The sequence below is a fragment of the Thunnus albacares genome, chromosome 15, assembly GCF_914725855.1.
Source record: "Thunnus albacares chromosome 15, fThuAlb1.1, whole genome shotgun sequence".
Taxonomy (NCBI): domain Eukaryota; kingdom Metazoa; phylum Chordata; class Actinopteri; order Scombriformes; family Scombridae; genus Thunnus; species Thunnus albacares.
Window position 1 is genome coordinate 5,808,817 of NC_058120.1, and position 25,958 is coordinate 5,834,774.

At 38.7% G+C, this 25,958-nt stretch overlaps 1 long non-coding RNA gene across 1 annotated transcript; it reads left to right on the plus strand.

The window, feature by feature from the left end:
• The first annotated feature begins 24,176 nt into the window (after positions 1 to 24,176).
• Positions 24,177 to 24,886, plus strand: LOC122998874. Its single transcript, XR_006407533.1, has 3 exons — positions 24,177 to 24,204; positions 24,369 to 24,473; positions 24,576 to 24,886. It is a non-coding gene; the product is annotated as an uncharacterized LOC122998874 (long non-coding RNA).
• Positions 24,887 to 25,958: the final 1,072 nt, after the last annotated feature.

Below are 25,958 nucleotides of genomic sequence, written 5' to 3' on the forward strand. Positions count from 1 at the left end.
AATGCATCATTAATAGGCTACTTAAGAATACATCTTCATTATCACTTAATGATTTACCAAACAGAGTATTCCACAGATTTAGTGTTGCAGTCCTATATTATTGTCAGACCCACAATGGACACTCTAAAACTAGAGAGTATCTAAATCGATGCAGCAGAACCAGAGATATCTTCTTTTTTTTAATTCCATGCATTCCTTTTTTCGACTGTATACGTTCAGGTCTGTTATGCTAGTGGCTAATGTAGCCTTGAGCCACCAGCCTCAAGCCGACATGAGGAGTGGGCTACAGAGGTGTGGTTAAACTCACCTCTTTCTAACTCCACACCCCCAGATTTTTTTCATTTTCAATTTTGTCGTCTTCAGCCCCAACCAGCGCTGACTCAAGTGATATCTCTTGAAGCAGTTTATCAGATTTCAGACAAAAAGCTTTGTATGACTTCCCCTTTAATCATATGCTTGTTAAATCACAAAAAAGTTTTGATTGGTAAATAACAAAAATGTTACTAATTACTTGCCTCATTATTCTTTTAAAATATTCAGTTGCAGGCTACATTTAGCCGAAAACTCATGAAATCATTAACTGTTTTCCTGTCTTAACTTCTTGTATCTAAAATCCTTAGCGGTTCTGCAGCACAGCACATGTATTTCTGTGACTTATATATGTCCCTGATGTCAACTTCCTTTTTTACTTCAGTGTGATTTCTCATGTTCCATATTACACTGTGAAAATATTTCTGTACCTTTGGTTGATGCCTCCTCTAATTGTCTGTCAGTTGCTTGCTGGTTGGAAAATAATGTAAAATATAGAAGCCAAGCCATCAAACACACAAACAGGGTGTGACATGTTTATATTAATAGTTGCAATCTCATTGTTAGAGTTTAAAATATATGCTTTTGTACCATGGCAGTCTTGCTAGAAAAAAAAAACACCTGGCTGCAAGAAATCAGTTCTGGAAAAGTGAGAAAAATAACAAGCAGGTTGCTGTTATGAGGAAGCAACCAAAGTCACACTTGTCAAACTTTTCTCACCTCATGTTAAAAGTATATCGGGATACAACAAAGCCAGTATAGCAAACCTACATCAATTAGTTTGTGCATTTCTTCAGTTTCTCCTTAGAAGAACTGATTTTTTCCTCTGAAACTATACAGCCATGGCAGAGGCTGTGACGGATTCCCGTTAGCAAGCATGAACAATGCTTGAGAAAGTCAAGTCATTTTCATGAGTGACTTGATGGGAATAATCACAGCTGAGTGTGTTGTTAGCTGGGATCATTTAAAGGGAAAATGACTTGCCTGTCATCATTTTTGTGAAAGTGAAAGTGATGAACCTGCGACCAGAGGGCTGTTCCACAAAGCAATGTTATCAGTAAACACAAGCTTATTTCAGTGAGACAGGTTTATTTTCAGGAAATGTGCTTCCAGGAGGAACTTTTAAATAAATTGAAGCTGATTAAATGGTGTTCCTATGATTTTGTCCACTCCATTAGCATACATGACAAAGGCAAAATATTAGGAACACTTTTCAATATAATGCACTTCAGTACACCACCACCACCCACTATGACCTCAATAATAAACATAAAGTAGAATTATCGCCTTTCTGACAATGTCAACAAAAACTGAATATGTGTAAGCTTTGTGAAAGTAGAATTTATGGCAGAGCTGGATTGCATTAGATATTCCTAATAAAAGGTATTCCTAATGAAGTGGCCAGTGAGTGTATATCTAATGTTTATTTAATTCACTGATATGTTTGTTATTTACTTCTGCACATACATAAAATATTAGGGTTGTATCGAATAAGATGAAACATTTTTGGAAATCATCAAAAATGACATACAGCACTTGCTAATGAGCTATAGAGAAGTGAAGTAAATGTGTTCCTATAATGTTACAAGTAGTGGGTGATTCCCTCAGACATACAGAAAGGGTTGGGGGTGTAGCTGTAAGGGAATAACTGGTTTATATACATGATAAAAGCAGGATTACCCATATGGGCAAAGCAGGCTGCTGTTCTGGGGCTACAGACTCAGACAAGTGCTGCTGTTGGCTGATTTTTTTAACACTTTTTTTCATTTGAACTTCAACACTTTGTTCATACTTTAGATATAGTTCCAGCTGCAACACATCCACACTGCTAGACAATGGTATTATACAAAACACTATTGGACATTATGCAACATATTATGGGAAGCCATCAGAGGAAAGCTGTGATGTAACTTGTATTTTTAAAAGTAAATAAGCTGAATATAAGATAAATATCTGATTCTGTATCAGCTTTAAAAGCATTCAGTACTCTGGATCTAGATTGAGGGTGTAAAACAACTGGGACAAATTAAGAGAGCTATTTTCAGACTTCCTGAAAGAACATTTTGTCGCACTGTAAGAAATGAACATTTTAACCATCTGCTCCCATTTTTTTCTGTATCTTAAATGTCAGAAATAAAATTAAAGGAACGGAAACGCTGAGAAAATTCCACTTTTTATGGACGCTGTAAGCTAAAAGAGCCTTATTATCAGTCTGAAAGACATTTCTACCACAGCATTTCCATTATGTAATGGCTATTACAGTGTGTCCCTTGTACACATCAAGTGCCATATTCCAGAAATGGCAGCACTGATTAGAAACAAATAAGCTACTTTAGTAGGGTTCTGTCACATTTCAAAGTTGTTTAATTTCATATTGCATGTCAGTTGATACTTATAAGTTTTAGATTGGATTACATATTAATACCATTTAGGGTGGAAGAGCCCATTTAAAGATTATATTAATGTATTTCTGTTGCATTAGCCAGTTCTCTGTGAAGAGAGCATCTTTGCTAACTGAGCTCATAGGAAAAGTCTTTATATCTGTCTTTGCCCTTCTCTTAGTTGGTAAGAGGTGAAAAAAAGATGTGCTTGGCTTTTATAGGCAACTGCTATCTGTATGAAATATAAATTAGCATGGATCTGTGGAGGGCAGAACGCATACTATACATACTATTTGTACCAAGCATTATCACAGATTTAATCTCTATACAAATACAATCACATTAGAAAAGGCATTGCAATCAGGAGGGACAAGTGAATGAAGCAAAAGTAACTGTTTATTATACAGATGATGTACAGACGATATTGATGATTAGTCTTGTCAAAAGTCTTTGGCGCTTAGACTCTACAGGGAGATTTTGTAATCGAGGGACATCAGTCATGAGCAGCAGCAGCAAGATGAATCCCCCCATGGAGTCCATATGGTTTAAAAAAATAAAGCTACAGATATATGCAAAAAAAAGTCTTCCTAACTGAACTTTCACTAAACTCCATCTGCTTGTTGTTGAGGTTCTGCCTGGGTTCATTTGCTTTTAATCCAGTCAGTCAGAGAAAAGTTAGGCAGGTATACAAAATTCTTCTTAACTATACCACAGATACTACATGGTATACTTGGGATTACTCAGAAATATTAAAATATAGTGATAATAATATCAGTGCCTGGTCAATCTCAATCGTACTACTCCATGGAGAGATGGGGCTGATTTTTTTGGCTGGACCGCAGCAGCAGTGCCAGCTCTATAACTGTGAATGTCTGTGACTGACTGACTGACTGACAGACTGTCTGAGTCGCTTAGTGATGAGGTTACACCATTGGATGGCAGAATGCCACCACTTCCTGTATTTGTCTTAAATTAAAAGCCCTCTTTTCTAATTAAAGTATCTGGCTGCATCTGGAATTCCATACTAATATGCTATATTTAGTACACTAAAACAGTATGTGAGATTTTTCAGTATGTCTGAAACCTTAATATGAAACCAATAGTACATGAATTACATACTATTTACAGGGAAATATTATGGTATTATTACAGTATGCAAGCACTAGACACTAAGCATATACACTACACAATACATAAATATCCCATAGTGCAATGCAGTAGTGACGACAACAACAACAACGACATAACAGACAATGGCGGACAGCGACCAAGGCAGCTCTGGCGTAATGTCAATAACACTTCAATTTAAGTTTAAGTTTAAGGTTTCACTTTGCTAGGTGTAATATATTTTTTAAATTAGTTCAGACTTTATGGTTGGCATGGCTTACCATGGTTACGTGTCTCCAACCGCAAGGAGGTTCTCAGGAAGTGATGTGATAACTGCAGCTCTTTGTGTCCAGAAAGACACATAGAGATACGACTGTTTATTCACACAAAAGTATGTTGAGTGATAGTACACATATTGCATATGTAGTGCATAGGGTGCATAAGGATTAGAAGTGGGAAAATGTATTTTACATTTCACTGGTTCTTTAAAAGCCCTCTAGCGTTTCATACATGGTCCAGCCATATACTAGGTTTTGACATAGTCTTGTTTGGAATACAGGCTAAATTTTCATGGTGTAAAAACAATTAATCATCAGCCCTAGTTTTGAGTGTGAAGTGTAAAAGTCCTGTTTACTTGAAATGATGTTCTTCATCAGTGTTCAGGACATTTTGGGCATTTTTGCTGTGTGGCTGAGAGGTGGAGAAGTTGTAACAATAATATATATCAATTAGAACATCAGCTAATTGATGTTGAATGGGTTTGTGTTTGAAAAGACCACTTACACAGCCATCTTATTCAGCCTTTCTCAGAGGACTTACAGAGAGGCACTGACATGGCAGGTATTGTCCATCGCCACCAATTTAATTTGGGAATGCTGATATGTACACTGCAGACCTTGTCAGGCCAAAACCTCAACGCAGAACCCGAAGGAGTCATGGTCTGTCTGTGGAAGAACAGGGCCTCATCACTCTGCGCTTCAGTGCATCTGGGACTTTCTATCACGTTGTTGGTGACAATATAGGAGTGGACAAATCAGCTGTGAGTGATGTGGTGAAAGCTTTGTCAATCACATTGGCCAGCCTGGTCAATCAATTTATTTCATTTTGCACAGTACAGACAACAATAACGGACATGGTTTCAGTGTGAATGGTGTTTACGAATTTAGCAAAGTTATTGCATTTGGTATTAAAGACTTTTTATAAATGTTCTTGGTTGCTGCAGCGGCTCTATAGCGCTGCCTGAGGGCAGTTTTATGAATTCATGAAAAAGGGGATGAAATCAGACACAATTTGTCGGGCTTTTTGTTCCACCTGCATTTTATATATACATCCCAGTTGTTTCTGCTCTTTCCCAATCATTTTACTGGCCATGTTTGTAATTCTGGACAGTCTGTTTTTGAACAAATCAACACATGTATATATACTACATGATTCAAATGTTGTATTATTTGACCAATTATAAGGTTTTATTACATTTTATTCCTGAAATCCACCCTGAATCCACCCTTTTGCTGAGATCAGGATAATCCTGATTTTTTTTGGATCAAAGGTATCCCGATCCTACTAAAAAGTTTTTAACAGCATATACTGGAGGTTTGATCCAGATCAAAACCAAAACTGGATTATGTGATCTAATCCGATTTCAGAATCCTTTTTTTCTTTTGAACAACCCATTTCCAAGATTTGATCCAATCCGATAGCCGAAATCCGATCAGATTACTTCTGAACAGCTGGTGTTAAAAAAATCCTTTGAGCGTAAAGATTAAGATTCAGTCAGTGAAATTTATGAATATCCCTTATTATACACCACAACTGAAGCCCCAGTTCTCCCCAAGCTAATCCTAGGGATAGGCTCCTCATTTGACTCAGATGAAAGGCAAATGAGGTATCATTAACAAGGCAACAAATTGTAGCACAAAGCCTATGCACGGCTCACTGCAGCACAGACACCTCCTCTTTTAGGGAAAATACCTCAACAACACTAAACCTCTGCACGGATTATGGATATCAGTTTTTCCTGTGAACTCCAGTGGATCTCTAATGCAAGACTTCCTTTGGGAATTGCACGCCTTTGTGTGTCTGTATTTGTTGATGAGTACTGTACAACAGCTGGAAATGTGTCTTGCACATAAAAGAGTGTCAGAGTTAATACAGTGCTGCATGCAAGCAGGTTGGGGCTATAGGGGATAAGCCTTTAGAGAAGCGTGTGTTTTTACTGTGCCTATTTATCCTAATGGGTTGAACCCTCAGGGGAGAGATTTACAGGGCTTCCCTGCAGCAGCTACTGCTATGGGGAGGATGTGAGCCATGACACCAGTGTGGTGAGGAATTCAGCACCTAGAATACGACAGACAGGCGGTTAACACCAGGTCATGTGGTATGGTGCCAATGTTGCTCCATATACTAATGAGAGAAACAGTGTGAATTATTTTGTGTGACAAGTGTTTTCCTCCTTGTTATGTGTGTGTCAACTATCCCCAGGGTGTGATCCTGTTATCACACATGCCCAGATACATCTACATTTATGGACTAATATTCATGTTTATATTCCCTGCATCTCTCATCACCTTCATTTCATTTGACATGTCAGAGGTTCAGTTATATGAAGTGTACTTGTCTCAGTACTGATGTCACCATTAAAGCGGCAGCGGGCAACCTTGTTCTCAGCATTCCTGTCTCCACACAGCACATTTAATGTTTGAAAAATTTGAACTTCAGTCGCCTCAAATCTTGTAAGGTGATGTCAGTAAACTGCACACAACACAATCATTTTGCACCAAGGCCAGCCTGTGATTGCTACCAAAGAGACACCAAAATGACAAAAGAGGCAAAAGATCTGTCGATGCTGAGTTCAAGACAGAGCTGTCTGTTTTTTGCCTTTATTTTGGAAAACAATAGTAGAGATTGACATGAAGTGTGGAGCAATAGGGGGGATGACATGCAATATAGGAAGAAAGGACATTGTGATTACACGTCTCAGACCTCTAAGGCCCATTTGTATTGATATTTAATTTCACTTCTTATGGTAGAAGGGATTTGGGGAAACAGGGTGCATGTACATTCTACATTTGAGTGGAGGTGATGCTCCTGTCTACTGCTGCCTCAATTTGGTATTCAAGGTATGAAGCCCACATAAACGTTATGCATAATGCCACATTAAACAACCATTTAGGTAGATTTGCTTGTTTTAGCCCATTAACTATGATTTTGCCTGCTGTTACCAAGCATTTTCTAACTCATATGGTTATTTTGTCAACTGATTTCCAACATCCCAAGCAGCCAGTGTTTCAGTTCATGTCAGCTGTGATGATTGACCTTTATCAACCAAATTTCACCTTATGGACAATCTGATTTTTAAAGCATTTAATTACACTTGGTGGAAATTTGTTGTTTTTAGGTCCCTGCTGCTCCCACTTATGCCAGAACCCAGAAACCAACCTACCCCTCTCAATTAGTTTGAGGTAGTTTGATTAACCAAAGGTTTATTAATGAGAATATGCAATATGTGAGCACCATATAAACTAAAATTAAGTCTTAAAACTAGATTTTGATATAAAAAACCCTGTACAAAACAGAGCCATAAAGATTAATCATGTAGGACATGAATTAGTTCATACTGTACTTTAGATGGTACAGATTTCTAAACACATTTGCAGTTACTTGATTTACAATCAACAGACAGTGAACCTGGGGCTTTTGGGACTCTTTGGGATCCAGGGCCCAGGGCAGTTGTTGGTTGGTAATCTAGTCTCTTTTAAAAACTTTTCTCAACGATATCATAACTTCCTTCAAGAGCAACTTACAGGAATGGTTCAATGTTTTGGGAAATAATAAACCAGAAAAGGCAAAGAAACATTGCTTTTCTATGTCTGTTTAAGAGTTCAAGAGTTGGTTAAATCCAGAAGACAAATATGGATATCATCACAAAAATCATGTGAATTAAGTCACTTAATTTAAAGTTTACTGTTCAGCAGCTGAGTCTTAGTGTTCCTTTATGTGACAGGGGGACTTTTGCGTCTCATACTGTAACTATATTACAACATGACAATAACATAAAAAAGAAATAAAGCTGACCTGTGATGGATTCTCACAATTTCACCAATCTCAAACGCATTTTCATAGTGAGCTGAAATAAATCCAGTGAATGCCTGGAAGGTAGAAAAAAAATTGACAGTATACTTAAAAATGATCATTTGTGATGTAGAATACAGTGTACGCTCTTGGCTAAAAGACACATAAGCACTGGAGGTCTTTGAGGAGACAACTTTGTATTAGGCATACATTTGTAAATTCATCTGAAATCTGTGAGGGCAGAGTTTTAAGTGCAGATAGACTCCAGTTCCTGAGCTGCTGTCTTAATGATGGCGTGCCAGGAAAACATAAGACTCATCATCTTTAATTCAATCCTGCCATGAGCTGGACAGCTGGAGGCACAGTTAACACCGCCTGTGTGCCTTTTTCTGCTTTCCCAAAACCCTCCCCACTCGCCCTCCACCCACACACCCACACATACACTCCAAGGTCCACAAACCTTTAAGTGAGCATAATGAGCATGCCTAAAACAGCAAAAAAGACTGTCTGGGTAGAATGATAGGCAGACCAGAACATTGTCTGCTTTTTCATAATTTGTCAACAAGCAATAGACTTGGATATCATGATGATGACTTTGTGTAATTACTCTCTTACAACAGTGCCAAGAATATGTATGTTTTGCCAAAATCAATATGATTATGGTGATGAAAATGCTGTTTGCCTGCAGCAGAAAGAATGGATTTGTAAAGGACACATTTCTCTTATTTCCCATACAGAGAAACAAACATACATAACAAACATAACAGAAGGTCAATAGAACATTCATGATACTTGAAATTGTGTTCCAGCAGCAAGAGTAACACAACAGCTAAGATGTCCATACATCATATACAGCTAGAAAAACATTCCCTGAGGCTGGAAAACATATTAACCCGTAATAGATACCAAATAAAGAATGATAACCCGCTTAATGACTCATACTTTTCTGGTCGCGAGCAGTGGCTATAGTCTGAGAAAGCGTGTTAAAAACAGGCTTTGTCGTGTTGATGACAGCTATATTGTTTACTGCCAGGTGAAAACCAATTATTAAAAAGTTAATGTCATGTTCATGTCTAAGTGGTCTGGTTTAATAATGTGGAACCATGTTCGGCCAAGAGGAAGGTTCATTAACCTTTATTTCTCATTTTATTTCTAATCTTTTTCTGGATTAGAGGGCAGTTTAATTTCCCTGATGACCTTGCAGTCTCGCTGACCTTTATCTGAAAGTATATAACCTTACACTTATCCCGTTTTACCATTAGGACCATTGACAGGGGCTGAAGTTCTTTGATTGTATCTTTAACTTAGGTAAAACTATTAAAGCTGGGGTAGGCGGTTTTCTGGAAAAGGCAAAAGAAAAAAAAAAGAATTTGAAAATACAGCCCTCCTCCTGCAGATCTCCCCAATCCCATCTCTCTCCTAAGCCACTCCCACCAGAAGAGCACAGGCATATGTATGTGCTTCATACACACATAATCAGTGTAGATATACATCTGAAAATAAATAAAGCCATGACGATGTTTGTCATAGTGTGAAAACATGTTACTTTACACTTGTTACATATATATTACTGGCAGAGCACTATGTCCTGGAGCAGCTGGCTTGGAGGGGACGGGGCAGAGAGATAGGGCAAACCAGTGGTCGTGTCCGTGGCAGAGGGTCTGCCTGGGGTAGCAGACAGCATCAGGGTAGAGACCCTCTGGGTAGAGACGACCTCAGTCGAGCCCAAGAACTACAAGCTTACTGGATAGTGGATGAACAGGTATCTCAAAATATAACATGACTTCACACTTTATGTCCATGATCATTATTAATGTTTATTAAATTTACAGTTTCACTTAATTCAATTCAATCCAATTTTATTTATATAGCGCCAAATCACAACAAAAGTCATCTCAGGGTACTTTTCACATAGAGCAGGTCTAGACCATACTCTTTCATTTACAGAGGGAGAGACCCAACAATTCCCCCATGAGCAAGCACTTGGCAACAGCAGTAAGGACACTTTTATCCAAAGCGACATACATCTGAGAGTTGATACAACACAAGCAAGGATCTAGTCAGGTGAGAGCATTGCGAGTAAGTGCCATGAAGCTAAATTCGAGTACGATAACACGTAGGTGCCAAGGGGCAGTACACAGAGGCAATGCATAGAGTGCATGCACAGAAGCAGAATTTTTTTTCCAGTGCATCAAGTGCAGTGGTGTTTGTAAAAGAGCTGGATCTTTAGTCTTTTCTTAAAGATTGAGAGGGACTCTGCGGATTGGATGGAGTTTGGTAACTCGTTCCATCAGAGAAGAGTCTAGCTAGCGGCTTTGGGCCCTGTTGTGGTTGTACCAGGTACCTTTCATTAGCAGAGTGTAGTGAGCGGGAGGGAGTGTAGACCTGAATGAGGGGGTTCAGGTAGGTGGGAGCTGTTTTAGATACTGTTTTATAAGTGAGTGTCAGGGTTTTGAATTTGATGTGGGCAGCAACTGGGAGCCAGTGGAGGGATATGAACAGCAGAGAGACATGTGATGTTTTGGGCTGGTTGAAGACCAGCTGTGCCGCCGCGTTCTGGATCATCTGCAGAGGTTTGACTGTACATGCGGGAAGGTCTGCCAGTAAGGAGTTGCAGTAGTCAATGCGTGATATTATGAGAGCCTGTACCAGGAGTTGTGCTGCATGCTCAGATAGGTAGGGCCTGATGTTGCACGGTGTAAATAGATACGACCGAGTAATTGAGGCAACATGAACCTTAAAGGTTAATTGGTCATCAATCATGACACCCAAGTTTTGGGCAGACTTTGTGGGCATGAGTTGGGTTGATTTGAGCTAGATACTGATCTGGTGTTGTATAGAGGTATTGACAGAGATGACAAGGAGTTTGGTCATAGATAGGTTAAGTTGAAGGTGGCATTCTTTCATCCATGCCCAGATATTGGCAAGGCATGATGGCATCTGAGCCAAGACTGTGTGGTCTTCCAGCGGGAACGATAGGAAGAACTGGGTATCGTCAGCATAGCAATCGTATGAGAAACCATGTGAATGGATTATTGCACCAAGTGAGGTTGTGTATATTGAGAAGAGAGGGGGACCGAGCACTGACCCTTTAGGAACCCCTGTGGATAAGCTGTGTAGTTTGGACACTTCTCCCCTCCAAGATACTCTAAAAGATCTTCCTGAGAGGTAGGACATGAACCAGCAGAGGGCAGATCCTGAGATACCAAGCTGAGGGAGTGTGGAGAGGAGGATTTGGTGGTTAACCATGTCAAAGGCAGCTGACAGATCTAGCAGCAGTAGAGTTGAGGACTGACCAGCAGCTCTAACTGAACGCAGTGATTCCATTACTGTCAAGAGTGAAGTCTCGGTAGACTGACCCTGCTTAAAGCCAGAGTGATTTGGATAGTACAGGTTATTCTCAGTAGAGAATTCAGAGAATTGGTTAAAGACTGTGTGCTGAAGTATTTTTGATAGCAAGGGCAGGAGTGAAACCAGTCTGCAGTTTTCAACCTGGGCTGCATTGAGTGTAGTTTTTATGAGCAGTGGGGTGACCTGAGCTTGTTTAAATGCGGTGGGGAACACATCTGTTGTAAGTGAGGAGTTGATGATGTGTGTGACTGCGGGGTTAAGTGCTGGGGAAATGGTCTGTAGAAGGTTGGATGGCATTGGGCCGACAGGTAGTGGAATGAAAGTCCAGCAGAAGTTGGGAGACTTCCTCCTCAGTCAGAGGGGAGAATGAGGAGAGTCCAGCCTTGTTAGCTGGTAGCTGCAGACTGAGTTGGTCAGGCTCAGAGAACTGGTTACTAATGGCAGAGACCTTATCAGTAAAGAATGAGGCGAACATGTCTGCAGTGAGCAAAGTGGAGGGTGGAGGAAGAGGCGGATTGAGGAGTGAGTTAAAAGCAGAGAACATTTTATGAGCATCTGTGGTGCCACAGGTCTTGTTCTGATAGTAAGTGGTCTTAGCTGTTATTAAACTGGAGGATAATGATGCTAGGCCTAGACCCTGATAGTCACTGAGGTTAGTGGGCTCTCTAGATTTATGCTATTTTCTCTCTGCCGCTCAGAGCTCTGCCCTTTGCTCTCTGAGGACTTCAGTGAGCCATGGACTGTGGGGGTTGTTGCAAGCAGGTTTGGATGTTAGAGGGCAGATATTGTTAAGAGAGGAGGCCAGTGAGGAACAGGGTGTGTCTGTAACCTCATTGACAGGGAGTGAGGAGAATTACTTATGAGGAGGCTGGTAGGCAAGACCTCATTGGAAAGTTGAGTCGGTGTGAGGGACTGGATGTGTCAGCGAAAGGAGACCAATTGTGGAGGAACATGAGGATGTTCCAGTAAGGAGATTATGAATTGAATAAAGAAGTGGTCAGACAGATGTAGAGGGGTGACAGTCAGATTTGCTGTGGAGCAGTTTTGAGTCAAAATTAGATTAAGAGTATTGCCTGCTTTGTCTGTGGGAGGGGTGGAAACCCTTTTTGAGGTCATATGAGGACAAAAGTGACAGGAAGTCAGCTGCTTGGGTTTTGTCAGTATGGACAGGCAATTCCATAGGCCAGGAGTAAAGGAGGAGTGTGTAGAGGAGGCTTTTCTGAGTGAATAGAGGTTCTCGGGGTTGCATTGTCCGTGACAGATGCTATTTTTTTGAAAACCTTGCATGACAGGGATGTCTTTGTAGCACATGGTGAGTGAGGTAGGCTACGTGAATAGATAGTAGAAAAGGAATAACCAGTTGGTGTCCTTGCTTGGTGGACTTGCATAGGTAGACTCGCAGGCCTTTACCCAATTCGGTCTTAACATAATAAGGTCTGACGCACATAGACTGACGCTACAGTGCAGCTTGTATGTTTAAGTTCCAGGAATTATCATGGATGAACCCGCCCCTTTCAGATTTTCACAGAGGCAACAACAGAGAGTGTGACCCATGTCAGCTGACCCAACTATCAAAACTTAAAGAGTGAAACCAGGATGTGCTCTGCTCCAACAAATCCTGACAACAGCTTAAATCTGAATCAAACTCAAAAACAAAGTTTCAAAAACACTTACCAAACAATTATCTCCTATGTTCTAGATCAGAGCTATTCATAAATAAATTAATCATTTTTCCCTGACCTACTGTCTTTCCGGGCCAGAATTCAATCTTTGAGCCTCCAACGGTGTCAGGAACTTTTGGGGAGGTGTCTGTTGAGAGACCCCAATCTCATTTTTGATGTGATGATGGCCAGCGCTCCTCCACCAGGTCCTCCTGGCCAGGACCCCAACCAACCTGAATTGTACGTCTGCATGAAATGCCCAATAACATGAAAAGAAAGTGTTGTGGCCAGAACCACAAGACTGCATTTTCCTGCTACCACTAGAAGACCTCTACATCCTCCATGAGGGTGTCCTTAGCCTGGCCCGGAAAATCTGGAATGATGTTTGGGGTCGGGAAGACCCTCCAAATCCAAGAGAAGACCACAGACAATTCCGCTGTGCTGCTTACCAGCAGTTTGTTGTGTAGCAGTATGAGTCCCTGGGGCGAGGCAATAGAACTGTCATCCTGAGCTGTTGTGTATGGAGGATTAGGGAACTGTGGTGGAAAACTGCCTTTCCATGATCAGACAAATGTGCCAGTGAGAGTGCAAAGATAGCATTATGCCAATACCAAGAGACAGTTCCCATGGAGTTAACAAGAAGGCTAATCTGTGATATAGCATTTTGGTTTTCTGTGTGAAATGATTAAAGGCTGCCAGGTCAGTTTTTAGTGTTAGAAAAAGGCGAAAGATGCTGAGGCAGTCATTTTTAAGATAAGTCACACTTGTATTATCACCAAAGCATCAAGGTAACTTATGAATCTCAGAAATAATGACTGGTTGAATATAATTAAAAATGAGGTGGAGACTAGAAACCAAACCCCACAATAGGAGGTGTTATGAAAAGTATATAATATGAGGTTTTATGATTTTGCATCAGGTTTTTTCTTTGTCCTGGGACAAAAGGCCTCGGTTTGCTCTGTATCTCTTTATGCACAGTAAACCTATTTACATTGAACTCTACCAGCTTCCAGTGTATTTTTGAGTCTTTTCTTTTAAATATTTTATTATATTTCATTATATTTTATTTTATAAATTTTGAGTTTAATACTAAGTTGTGGGTGACTTGATGATTTATTGGCCCATTTGAAGATTTTTCCACAACAGAACGTTACCCTGACCCCCACCACTGATATGTGGGCTTTATACCACATAGGATTTGACAAATTGACCACTTATGTTTACATATTTAAATTTCAGCTACTGATATTACATCTATCATGTTGTTAGTTTGCCATGCCATTGTTTTGTTTTTTTAATAAATAGTTAGTGGTTTCAGGTGGTGGCCATAGTGGGGTGGGGGTGGGGGGCTTCAAACTTCAGGTGAGGATTTGAGTCACATCCTCTCTTATGGTTGGCTGTTCATGTAGGTAGTGCTTGGCCTTGCTAATGAACAAAGAATAGCATGTTAGTTTTTAATTCAGTTGTTTGGACTACAAGGCTACAATGTCTTAAGTTTTTCCTTGAATCTATTATTAAAAAAGGCTGAAATTTCTATGTCTTATGAAGCAAGCCTTTGTTATACCTCATTTTACTATGCATGTGAGAATTACTTATGGCCAAGGATTGTGGATTGAAATAAGTGTGGAAATGTGATAAGTGATCAAAAGTGATAGGCCATAAGTCATATTAAGGGCATGGCAAAATAGACAAAATCAAATATCACGATATCTTTGACCAAATAACTCAATATTGATATTTTAAGGATACCTATTGGTTCAAGAAATTTCAACAAAAAAGATTTTTGATAAAATAGTAATAGGGGTATGATGACCAAGAAAGTAGAGGCTAAGAAAGAAATACAGCTAGCTAGAACAGTCTCAGTTTAGAAAACTGCTTCCTTTTACTGTAATGTAGCCACCGAAACCAGGAAAAGGCACTTAGGCTGTATCACAACATTACAATATCCTAAATCACAGCCAATATTAAGTCTGACATCGCTTATCAAAATGATAGATACTATATCACCCAGCCCTAGGTCATGTCTGCAGCAGTGCTCTGGAGTGTGTGTAAATTTTGTCCCCAAATGAAAATGAATGAAAGGTGGCGTATGCCAGAATTGGTATGAAAACATGCAAATTGGGTTTCTGAAGAAGTTTCTGTGGAAGGAATGTTGAATAAGGCCCACTGAAAGAACTTCTATACCTTGTCCTCGGCTGACTTCTGTCTGTAGTAGCTCCTCTGCAGTTGGAGGTGGAATACCACATGGCCCATCATCCTTCCACAAGTCATCAGGCCTCTGGCTTCTCACATGCAGCATGTGTGCTTTATACAGTCAACATGGCCTGCAGCATGAACATGCATAATTTTCAGCTTGTATAAAAGTAACACACTTCTGTTTTAGTGAGTATATTGTTGTTAATTTTAAGAACGTACTCAGTGGTACTCCATCAGCTTTTCTCTGCACTGGTCGGCAGACGTGATGATTATAATCCAAACTGACATATAGGGTGCGAGCTGAATAGACAGGCAGGGTGGAGCTGAATCTCTTACCGGCATACATGAGTATGTGGTTGTGAAAGGACTCAAGTTCTGCTGTAGACCTTAAGAGTGAAAACCAGGTATTAGCTCTTTTATATTGTCATGAACTTCGAAGGCTTAAAAACATACTAGTTGAAAAATATCAAAATCAGTAGTGGACAGTAAAAAAAATGATGTGATCAAGTACTGCAGAATTTACAATTATCTGTATTTTAGAGACTTGTCAGGAAAGGACGCACTCTCTTTTTAATAAGTCTGTCTTGCTTTTTTTTGGGTCGCTCTGCAGTGTAGGCAGTTGTTGCCAATGCTGGAATAGCAATTTTTTCTCCAGGGTTTTCTGCCATTGAATCAGGCTTTCACCATCTGAAGGGATGGGAACAGCCAATAAGAATGCCCTCTTTCTGAAATGGACCTTGATTGGCCTTAAGTCTCCCGTCACAGGCTAGATTTTCTAAAGCCTGAATACAGAGCCAAGAGGAGGTGCAGAAATCTAGTTTTCTCCCAGACTACTTGAGTTACAATATGCAGAAGGACACTCTTCTAGACTTTCTAGATGTTATTGGACCAAATTGATCATTGCGTTCTGAATTGAATTCTGATAGTGAATCATTTCATGGGGTTGTGTGACTCTTGAAATAATTTATCCACAGTTTTACAGCTGCGACAATAGCGACAGAGTAAGCTATGGCAGAGCCTATGATGTAAGCACATGTCAAGAGTGTTTTTGTGATTACACTCACTGCCAGAAGAAGGAGACAAAAGTCCTGCACTCCAGCTATAAAGCTGTACTCAATACTTGAAGCAAGAAAGGTGAGGGGAGGGGTCATTTAACAAGTGAATTGATGAGTGAGGAAAAACTTAGTAACCTTGGCCCTGCTAGTAGAACAGAAAAAGAAATTACCTTAAGGAGTTTTGCACTGAATGCTTTACTTTCCATCTTTTTTTCTTTTGAAAAGCTCACTGTGATAACTCTTTTTCAGTGTGTGATGCTGTGTTGAATAGTGTGTTATCTTGATACTTAAACACCAGAGATTCAATGTCCTTACAAACAAGCATATGGTAGCTCATCTGATGATGGAATAGTCCATTAATCTGCTTTGCGCACAGGAGTTGCAAATTGATGACAAATAAAGAAGTACTTTTGAGAGAGTTTTGTAAGTATCTGCAGAGTACATGAATCGTACATGAAGAATAGTAACATAATTTTATAAATATCTTAACATTATAATAAATCTATAGCTGTTCAGTGCTCTCTTAGTTGCTCGAATGCCTACCTTCCCCTGTTCTACCACATCCCAAAAGTGTTCTATTGGATTCGGATCTGGTGATCGGGGAGGCCATTGAAGTACACTGAACTCATGTCATGTTCATGAAACCAGTATGAGACGACTTTTGCTTTGTGACATGGTGCATTATCATGCTGGAAGTAGTCATTAGAAGAAAACATCTCGATCGCCCCCTGGTGGCTGGCTGCAGTATAGGTCATAAATCTTGCCCCCTCTATGTTAGCAGATAGAACATGAGCCAAACTAAAATATCAAAGTACACATGAATTTTTTTTTTTTTTCCCAAAAATGGTTTCTGTCATTTTAGGTAGTTCTTATCACGCTGATGAGATGAGATGAGATGAGATGAGATGAGATGAGATGAGATGAGATGAGATGAGATGATATACTGTGCAGGCTCCAAACACAAGCAAGATGGCAGCTCCTGGGAAGGAGATATTTTGGCTTCACTTTTGCATAGCAGTAGAAAGTGGAGACGTGTCATCCATCTTTATATACAGTCAACAGTACTCAGATAGGCTGTGGCATTCAATAATTTATGACCGGTTCAGAACTTTTCAAGTCTGTCTTAAAACAACAGTCATATGAACAGTGAAAGGGGTTTTCCTCGCTGTAATCATTCCTCCTGTTCATACTGACTATTAAAGGATGCCCTTCAAATGTGCCTCAATGTAAGTGATGGGGGCCAAAATCCACAGTGTATCCACACAGTCATTTAGTGCAAAAATGCATTTAAAAGTTTATCTAAAACTAAAATGAGGCTTCAGCAGTCTGAGCTAGCCAAAGTGGATATCTGCCACATTTACTGTCTTTTTAGCATGAAACTCCCTCTTTGTGTTTCCTCGGACAATGTTTCCCTGTTGAGCTGTGGTGGAAATATAGTGACAAAAAGAGGGATTTAGGCACTGGGATTAGCACAGGGATTCCCCCTTCCTGGTCATGACATCACCAAGAATATAAACACCTGAGACAGTCCCTAAACTGTGCTTCCAGGTATTTGCACGGCTGACGTAAGGAAGTATGTACATACATAACTGTAACTAGACCACACCATCTCATTTTCTTTTTGATTAACCAAGTACATTACTTGATCCAAAGAAGGAGACCACTGTGCAACCCAGGGCTCCCACCTTTCCTGCAGAAGTGAAGAAGGAGGATAACCCCGCTTTTCTTCATGAGGCAGATGGTGAGCCAGTCCAGCCCAAAATAGCCTATGTATAACACAGAGTTTACACGCCAGGACGTGTTCAGCTGTTTACACTGATTTTACCTCTTAAGGAAAAGTCTGACATTAATGTTTTATTGAAAATCAGCTGAGGTGTGGCTCTACTGCTGCTGTTTTTGTTGATATTTAATTTAACCTCTTTCTCATTATCTGACACACTGACATGAATCCTGCTGTTGTTTCAATCTGTAGGGAAAATATAAAATATTTATATATAAATATAAAATAGTACATTTGAATACAGTTGATGAGTATTATTAATCTAGATATAATGACCAAATAAGAAGAGCAAAGTGAAAAAATGGTACACCCGTTGAGTGCTACAAATCCCTATTAAAATGATAGAGTGATATAATATTATATTTTAATTTACTTATATAAGTAAATTGCTTTTTGGTTACATTAAAAAAAGATAATATTTAGGAAATCACAAAATATTATAGGTGAAAAATAGGGGGGGAAAGTACTTTGTAGTACCCACCAGGGTTCATCTACTCCATTATTTTATCAGTATTTTTACTTTGAGTTGACTTCAATGAAGTTCATCATTGTACTTAGAAAATCAAATACTGTGTACATGTTTTATGTTTTATGTGAACAATGTTTTATTATGAACATACAACTGAACTTCCCATTAAAGAAAAGTTACAAAATTGTTTGTGTATGATGTCAGTTATAGAAAGAAAGAAAATTGGAATGGGCAGGTCAGAATTTAAAAAAAAATGGAAACAGCCAGAATTGGCCAACAAAAATTGCCATGGGTTCATCTCTAGAACTGTCTATTGAATCCACTATTGTGACAATATAAATAAACTGGATAGTATATTTTCTCTAAAAGAAGAACAAACACAAATCACAGACATATGAATGCTACACCATCACAGCTCATTTCTGCATGCTGTAGTCTGTTTACATTTTTCCGTTGTTCAGCATTATGCACACATTTCGTTGTCCTGCTTAGTTATAGGTCTATCCAATTGCATGGAGTGGTTATCTGAGTTACTGTAACCTTCATGTCAGCTCGAACCAGTCACTTCTCCTCTGACCTCTCTTGTCAACAAGCCGTTTCTGTCCACAGAACTGCTGCTCACTGGATGTTTTTTGTTTTTCGCACCATTCTGAGTAAACTCTAGGGACTGTTAAGCATGAAAATCCCAGGAGCCAGCAGTTTCAGAAATACTCTAACCAGCTTGTCTGGCATCTGGAAGCTCCTGACATCTGCATGATTTTATGCATTGCACTGCTGCCACATGATTGACAGGTATACAGGTGCTCCTAATAAAGTACTCAGTGTGTGTATATTGAAGAGAATAGTTTTGACACTGAGTTGACAGGTGATTTAGATTCATTTTTTTCTATAGGGAACTGCTACATTTACCAGCAAACAGCAACTTTTAATGACTTGGACAGCCATGCAAACTAATTTTGTGTGTTGTAAACAAATGTTTGAAATATTGAAAATTTGTATAATTGAAAATTGTGCAACCAACCGACATACATGGCATCTTCAAATGGGATGTTGAAAAGCAGGTCGGTGGACAGCAAATAAGGTGCCATTCATTAACAAAAGTATTAACTAAACAGGCAAAAATGAACATCTGGAGATTCTTTAAAAATATTTTTAAATTGAAGAAAAGAGGGAAAAACCCATAGACCCCCATGACCCATTTAAATTTGATTAAGGCTTAAAGTTATGCATAGTTAAGAGTGTGGCTACTTAGATTGACAGGTGCTACCACAGCAACAATGTTAGTTAGGTAACATAACCATGGTGTAACCCCAGATTCACAGAATATAGGTGTAACCATAACTATGACAGTGTTTTTTTAGGTCATGACAGTTAATTGTAACATTTTGGTCACCTAAAAAAATTATTATTAATTATTATTATTATTTTTTTTTTTTTTACAGTCTAAGCCAGTGACTGGTCTTTTACTTTCTCAACCTTACATAACTGGAATGTACAATCTGCTCAGATTACCATAGGGTGAGCTAGACTGATACAAAGCTTTAAATGCATACAAAGTAAAACCAAACAAACATTAATTAATTAGGATTAATTTAATTAATTAGGTGTAGTTTAATTAATTCGGATTTCTATGTTACTACTGACAATCACAGTTTTCTATGGAGACATGCATAGCCATGAGTGCACCCAGTTTAATGTCATTGAATAAAGAGCAGTTTTACCCTTCCTCCCTCAGCTTGACAGTGCCTATCACCTGCTGCTAACGATGCACACCTATCACTAATTAAGCAGATGATCTGCCCTAACATCACAAAACACAAAAACCCCACCATCACAGCAGGACTGAAACCCTGCAGCAAAACATAACTCTGTGAAACACAAAATACTCAGCTGAAACTTGTATTCTGCCATTTGTGTAACATGACCGATAAATGAAGAGATAAACTGAAACACTGGACTGAAATTAATGATTTATTACACAAACAAACACTGTTAATGCTGGGAAACTGGGGCTAGTTAAAAGGGAGATGAGCAACATTTTCACATTGAATTATTAATTATGGAAGAAACACATCAGAGTAAAAAATTACTTTACTCCAGCGTCTGTCATAGCTTGTATCACAAACTGTTGTAATCTTTCTGTCTTTCAGATAAGAACATGAATATTGATCCAGCCATTAGTTACTCCCCAATTATAATAGAGTAGCCAGAAAAGCCCCTTGTTCACTCAGGTACACTTTATTATGTTTATGTATCATGCTAAGCTTGTCCATTGTATCAGGAGTGCACTGAGGGACACAAGGATCATTAAAGCAGTTATAATTGATATTTTCCATAATAACAATGTGTAATGTGGCAGATGTCGCTCGTAGTGATGAACCTACAGAGAATTAACAGTGACTCTGTAGCTCCCCTTGGCTTTATGGAGCTTTATAGCAAGTTTGAGCTCATTGTTTAGATGTCCAGCTGCAACTTTACTGTTCTTTACTGCTCTCATAGTGTTTTTAGGCAGCTGTTTTTAGAGAAAAAGCTCTAAAAACCTGTACACACTGTACAAAGTCTGCTTAGCTCCAAATGGCAAACAGACACAGTTAGCTGTAGACTAGCTGATGAACATAGAAGAGCATTTAGCCACTAAAGAGCTAGATATTTCCCTCAGGAGTTGATAAAGAGCAAAAAGAGAGTGAACATGGGACTTACATTCATCAGGTGGACAGAAAAACAACTCCAAATGAATGAAAATGTTGCTCTGTAATTGGTATATGTGGAAATAAGCAACTGTTTGCTAACAAGAGCAACATATCAGTTTAAAAGGTGATATGTCACACTGTGTTTACAACTTGAATTAAAAATCAGTTAATGTAGGTTTAAGTCACGTATGTACTAAGAATGACTACAATAGTGTTAGTAATTCTTAACATTAATTGTAATGTCACACAACAAGCATACTTTATTAGCTTCACCTACACACCAATTTACTCTACTAGCTAACAGTGAAGGCTGTGATGTATTTACGTTTGTAATACCAATTTGAATCCATAAAACACCCCTTACATTCACATTGGCATTAAAAATGATTTCAAACACTTTTTGGACAAAGTAACACTGAAATAACTTTCGGATCCAGCCTGTTTTCACATATGTTAGCATATAGCCTACAGTATGTTAGCTCACATTTATTGACATACTCCTAATATCCTGTAATACTTATTGTTACCTCAAAATATAATATTATTCACCCCCAGTGTTTGGTACTATTTGATGTCTCCATGGTCCACCTCTACTAAAAATGGCCTTATAAAATCAATAAAAATGTCGCTACTCTCTCTCAATCCACTCTAAAAATGAGCTAAACTACACTGTTCTTATTTGCATTTGTGAATTTGCCACATTTTATTAAAAAAAATGCTGGCACAGATATATTTTTGGGAGTAGGATTCTAAAAAGATGACACATTTTCAGAGTTCCAAGTTGCACCCTGTTTTTTTGTTTTGTTTTTGTTTTTACAAAACAGGAGCTCAGATCTGCCAGTGTCACGGAAAAGTGTCTCGGGCAACAGATTGAACTGTCTTGAAAGTCGTCAGTAAATGACAGGGATTGATCTTTGTGATTGCATGGATTTCCTTTATCACTTTCATCTTCCAAATCCAAACAATCTCTTAAATCTTACACACCTTCTGCAGCCACAAAGCTGGTGTCTGTTGCTTCCGTTCAGGCTCTAAAAACCCCCTTTTCAGCTGTCTGTTTCCCAGTGCATCATGAGTCTGCAGTGGCAGCTTCAGGATAATCGAAAGTGCCACTGTATGTTTCTGTAGATTTATCGAGGAAATGTAAAATGCTGCCATGATGTCCACTACTGGGGTGAAAAATGGGAAGACGGAAACATCCTGGAAAAGATGAAGCAGTTATTGAAAATTGCTGATGTTGGCGGAGAGTAGATACAGCATAAGAAAAATGTGTCACAGGCAAAGGGAAAGATTAGTTACCCCAGAATGCGGATTATATGCTTTATGGGAGCAGTCCCAGTGGATGCTGTGTCAAATTAACAGCCTACTTACGTTCTAGGACAGTAATGCATCTTGTGAGTCCAACGATGTAGTGCCACCAGCCACATAGTTCATGGAGTCTGTCTCAGTCTAAACAAGACTAAATGTCAGTGCTACCATGAAGCTGTAGGCTAATGCGCATTACGCACCAGAACAAAACAGAAAAATGAAAAGACAACTTTGCTTTTCTTAGACTGTGGGTGGAAAAAAAGTGGAAAAGTTTTTTCCTGGGGATGTTGCTAAAGGAAAGGCCATATTCAAATCAAAGAGGTTTATTTTCTGTACAGTAGCTATTTTAGGACATCCCTGACTTCTGTCAGCTCTGTGAACTCAGGCCAACAATAGCAATGTATAAAAAACAATGCAGCAGTCTAAAATTCAGTGAGACCAAACTTTTCATGGCAACAATGAACCTGCAAATAATGAATTGCCTGTTTTTGCAATTGAAATGTCTCAGAATCTACAGTAGTGAGAACACTTGATTGCATAAAAGGGTCTAAGTCTAAAGATGTCTTTGATATTGATGCAAATTAAAAAAAATAATAAAATCAATACCATGTAAGCCTTTAACTCAACCGATAAATCTATCAATAACAAACACCTATTTTCCTTCTTCCTGAAAAGCTGCAGTAGTGACCCTTGTCTTCAGGTGAAAGAACTATCCCATCAAATCATAGACCCATTAGTATCCTCCCAGTAGCGTAGTTTATGATCAGCTAGTCTCTCTTTTCTCACTCTTTTAAATGAAGGTGAATTTTCTCTACACCCAATGCAATTTGGTTTCTAAAAGCATCATTCTACAAAAAAGGCAAATTGCTTTTTTGTTGAACCAATCAAAAGTTATGTTGATGAAGGTGGTGTTGTCGGAGCTGTGTTTTTAGATTTTAAGAAAGCACTTGACACAGTTAATCATAACTTTTTACATTTAAAAAAATTCTAAATTAAATTTATTTGCCAATGCCCTGACCTGGATGGAATCCTAATTAAATAAGAAGAAACAATGTACAAGAGTGGGTGATAAGTGTTCCTCATTTGCTAGTTGGGGTATATCTTGGGACCAATTTTATTTGGTATATATATTAATGATCTTCCTCGTGTAAGTCCAGATGTTAACATCCAAATGTATGCTGATGATACTGTGATTTTTACCCGTGCAAGATCTAAAGAACGTGCTGCAGCGAAACTGACAGCTGCAATGAGCAAGGTGTCAGACTAGCTAGCTGATTGATGCTTTACCCTTAATGTAAGCAAAGCAGTTTGCATGTATTTTACAGTGATGATCAATAATTCAGTTCTGACATTTTAATTAATGGTGAAGTCATCGCATCTATGACATGTTAAATATTTAGGCATTATAACTGACACAAACCTGTCTTTTAAAAGACAAGTTAGTAGAGTCATCAGCAATGTTAAGTTTAATCTGAATAATTTTAAGAGCATCAGGCAAAAGTTTTCTCTGTTTGCTCCAAAGCTTTTTGTACACACTATGATTTTTTAACCATCTGTCTTACTGCATAACAACCTGGTCACAAGCAGGTGTGACTACACTGTAATAAATTGCTGTAAAAATACAGCCACACTCTAACAGTAAGGTACTGTTCTCTCTGATGCTTTCTGATGCTTTTTGGAGCCAAAACCTTGCAAATCTACTACACATCAGTGAATGCTAACATTAGTCCAGCCTGGTTTATACCTACACCTTATTTACTATCTAAAGCACATAACAGTTGAAGTTTATTCAAATATATAGCCAAGTTGATTAAGATATGATGATATATGTAAGATATGTTTGCTGTTGAGCCCCAAAAGTGTTTCTAAGCTGTACCTAGGTTGCTGCAAATATATTGTAGTTTGTTGGCAAGCTGTACTAAAACCTGGGACATAATAGATGCTTTCTTACATGATGTTTTATTACATGTACTTCATTGTCATTAACCCTGAGAGGGGAACAGAGGCCAGCCAGGGAAAGTAGTGCCAAGAAGACAGGTGAGCTCACAATGAATCCTCATCACCACTTTTCTGAGGAACTTGACGTCACTTCATAAGGGTACGCTCAGTGTCCTTGTTGTTTTTCTCTCCCATTCAATTGTTCCACTTCTCTTTCTCTCACTCTGTGCTCGACATTCATTCTTGGTTCTTTCTCACTCAGTGAGCTGTGAGCCTGGAAGCCTGGATGCCGACCTTCTGCCAATTATAACAGAGGACATTTGAAGGCATTACAAATTTTGTATCCTGCAGTCTGTTTATTTGTGCTTTTATATTTTTTAACAGTAGTTTGCAAAGCAGTTACTATTTAGACTCATTACTAAGTTTTGCTGGCAGCAAAGGATATTATAATTAACAGGTTTACAATGACCCCCTGTGAAAAGGCATGAACCTTGAGAATTATTTTTCAAACACGTATACTTGAATATACTTGGCGTATTTGAAAGCTTTTGAATAAATGTTCAATTCCATAAAGTTGTCACTTGTCTCATCCTCTTTTGTGCTAGATATTAAGGGTTATGCATTTTTAAATTAGCTCTGAGCTGATCTCATTACTGAACCATTAACATTGAAGACACATTGTTATTTACAGTATATGTCTGCAATATATAGTTGTTTTTATCAATATGGATAAGAAGAAAACTACAGTAAGAAACTGTTCATATAGATTACAATGGCAACACTGGAAAAATACAGTATATTACTGCAGGCTTAGCTACAGTATCAAACTGTAAAGCTCACATTCCACAGCAGATTACTGTAGTAATTTTTACAGCAATTAACTGTTAAGGTAAATTATGACACTGTAAAAAATGGTAAAATGTTGGCAACTATAGCTGCCCATAGTTTGCTGTAACTTTACAGGGAAATTTGTTACAGTCAACACTCAAGCATGTGTACTTGCTCTATAAACAAATCCTAAAAGTACTAGATAAAAAACTAAGGGATCATCATCACTGTAATTTCCTGAAAAAACAGAATTTCCTCAATTTTGATAACTTCCTATTTTACTCTGATGCATGCCTGATGTTTAAAATTATTCATAATCTTACACCTCCTCCTCTTAGAGGATGCCTGGCCTATCCTGGCAGTGGAAGTGCCAGTATAACTAGAGCATATGCTAGGGGTGACTGGGTGCTGCAGTTCAGAAAGACAGCATTTGATTAATCTGCTTTCTTGATTTAAGTGAGGAAGTGGAATTCCATACCCACAAACATTAGAGACTTGGGAAGCTGTGCAGTGTTTAAAACCACCCTCAAGCTTTGGCTGAAGTCAGCACAAGTGTCACCACCAATGATTGCCATTTATGTATTTATTGTATTATCATACTGATTCTATTTATTATCTCCAGGTGATACAATGATGGAAAGAGTTAACAGGATTCAAAACATATTCCTTTTCCCACAAGCCCAAAAAAAGACAGGCATAATTAGGAGAAAAACAAGAGCCCATAGGGCATTCATCCATAAACTAAAATATTATTATTGTGAATGACCCAGTCTGTCAGTTTCAATAGAAAGTCAGAGGAGGGTGTAGAGTTCCTTCT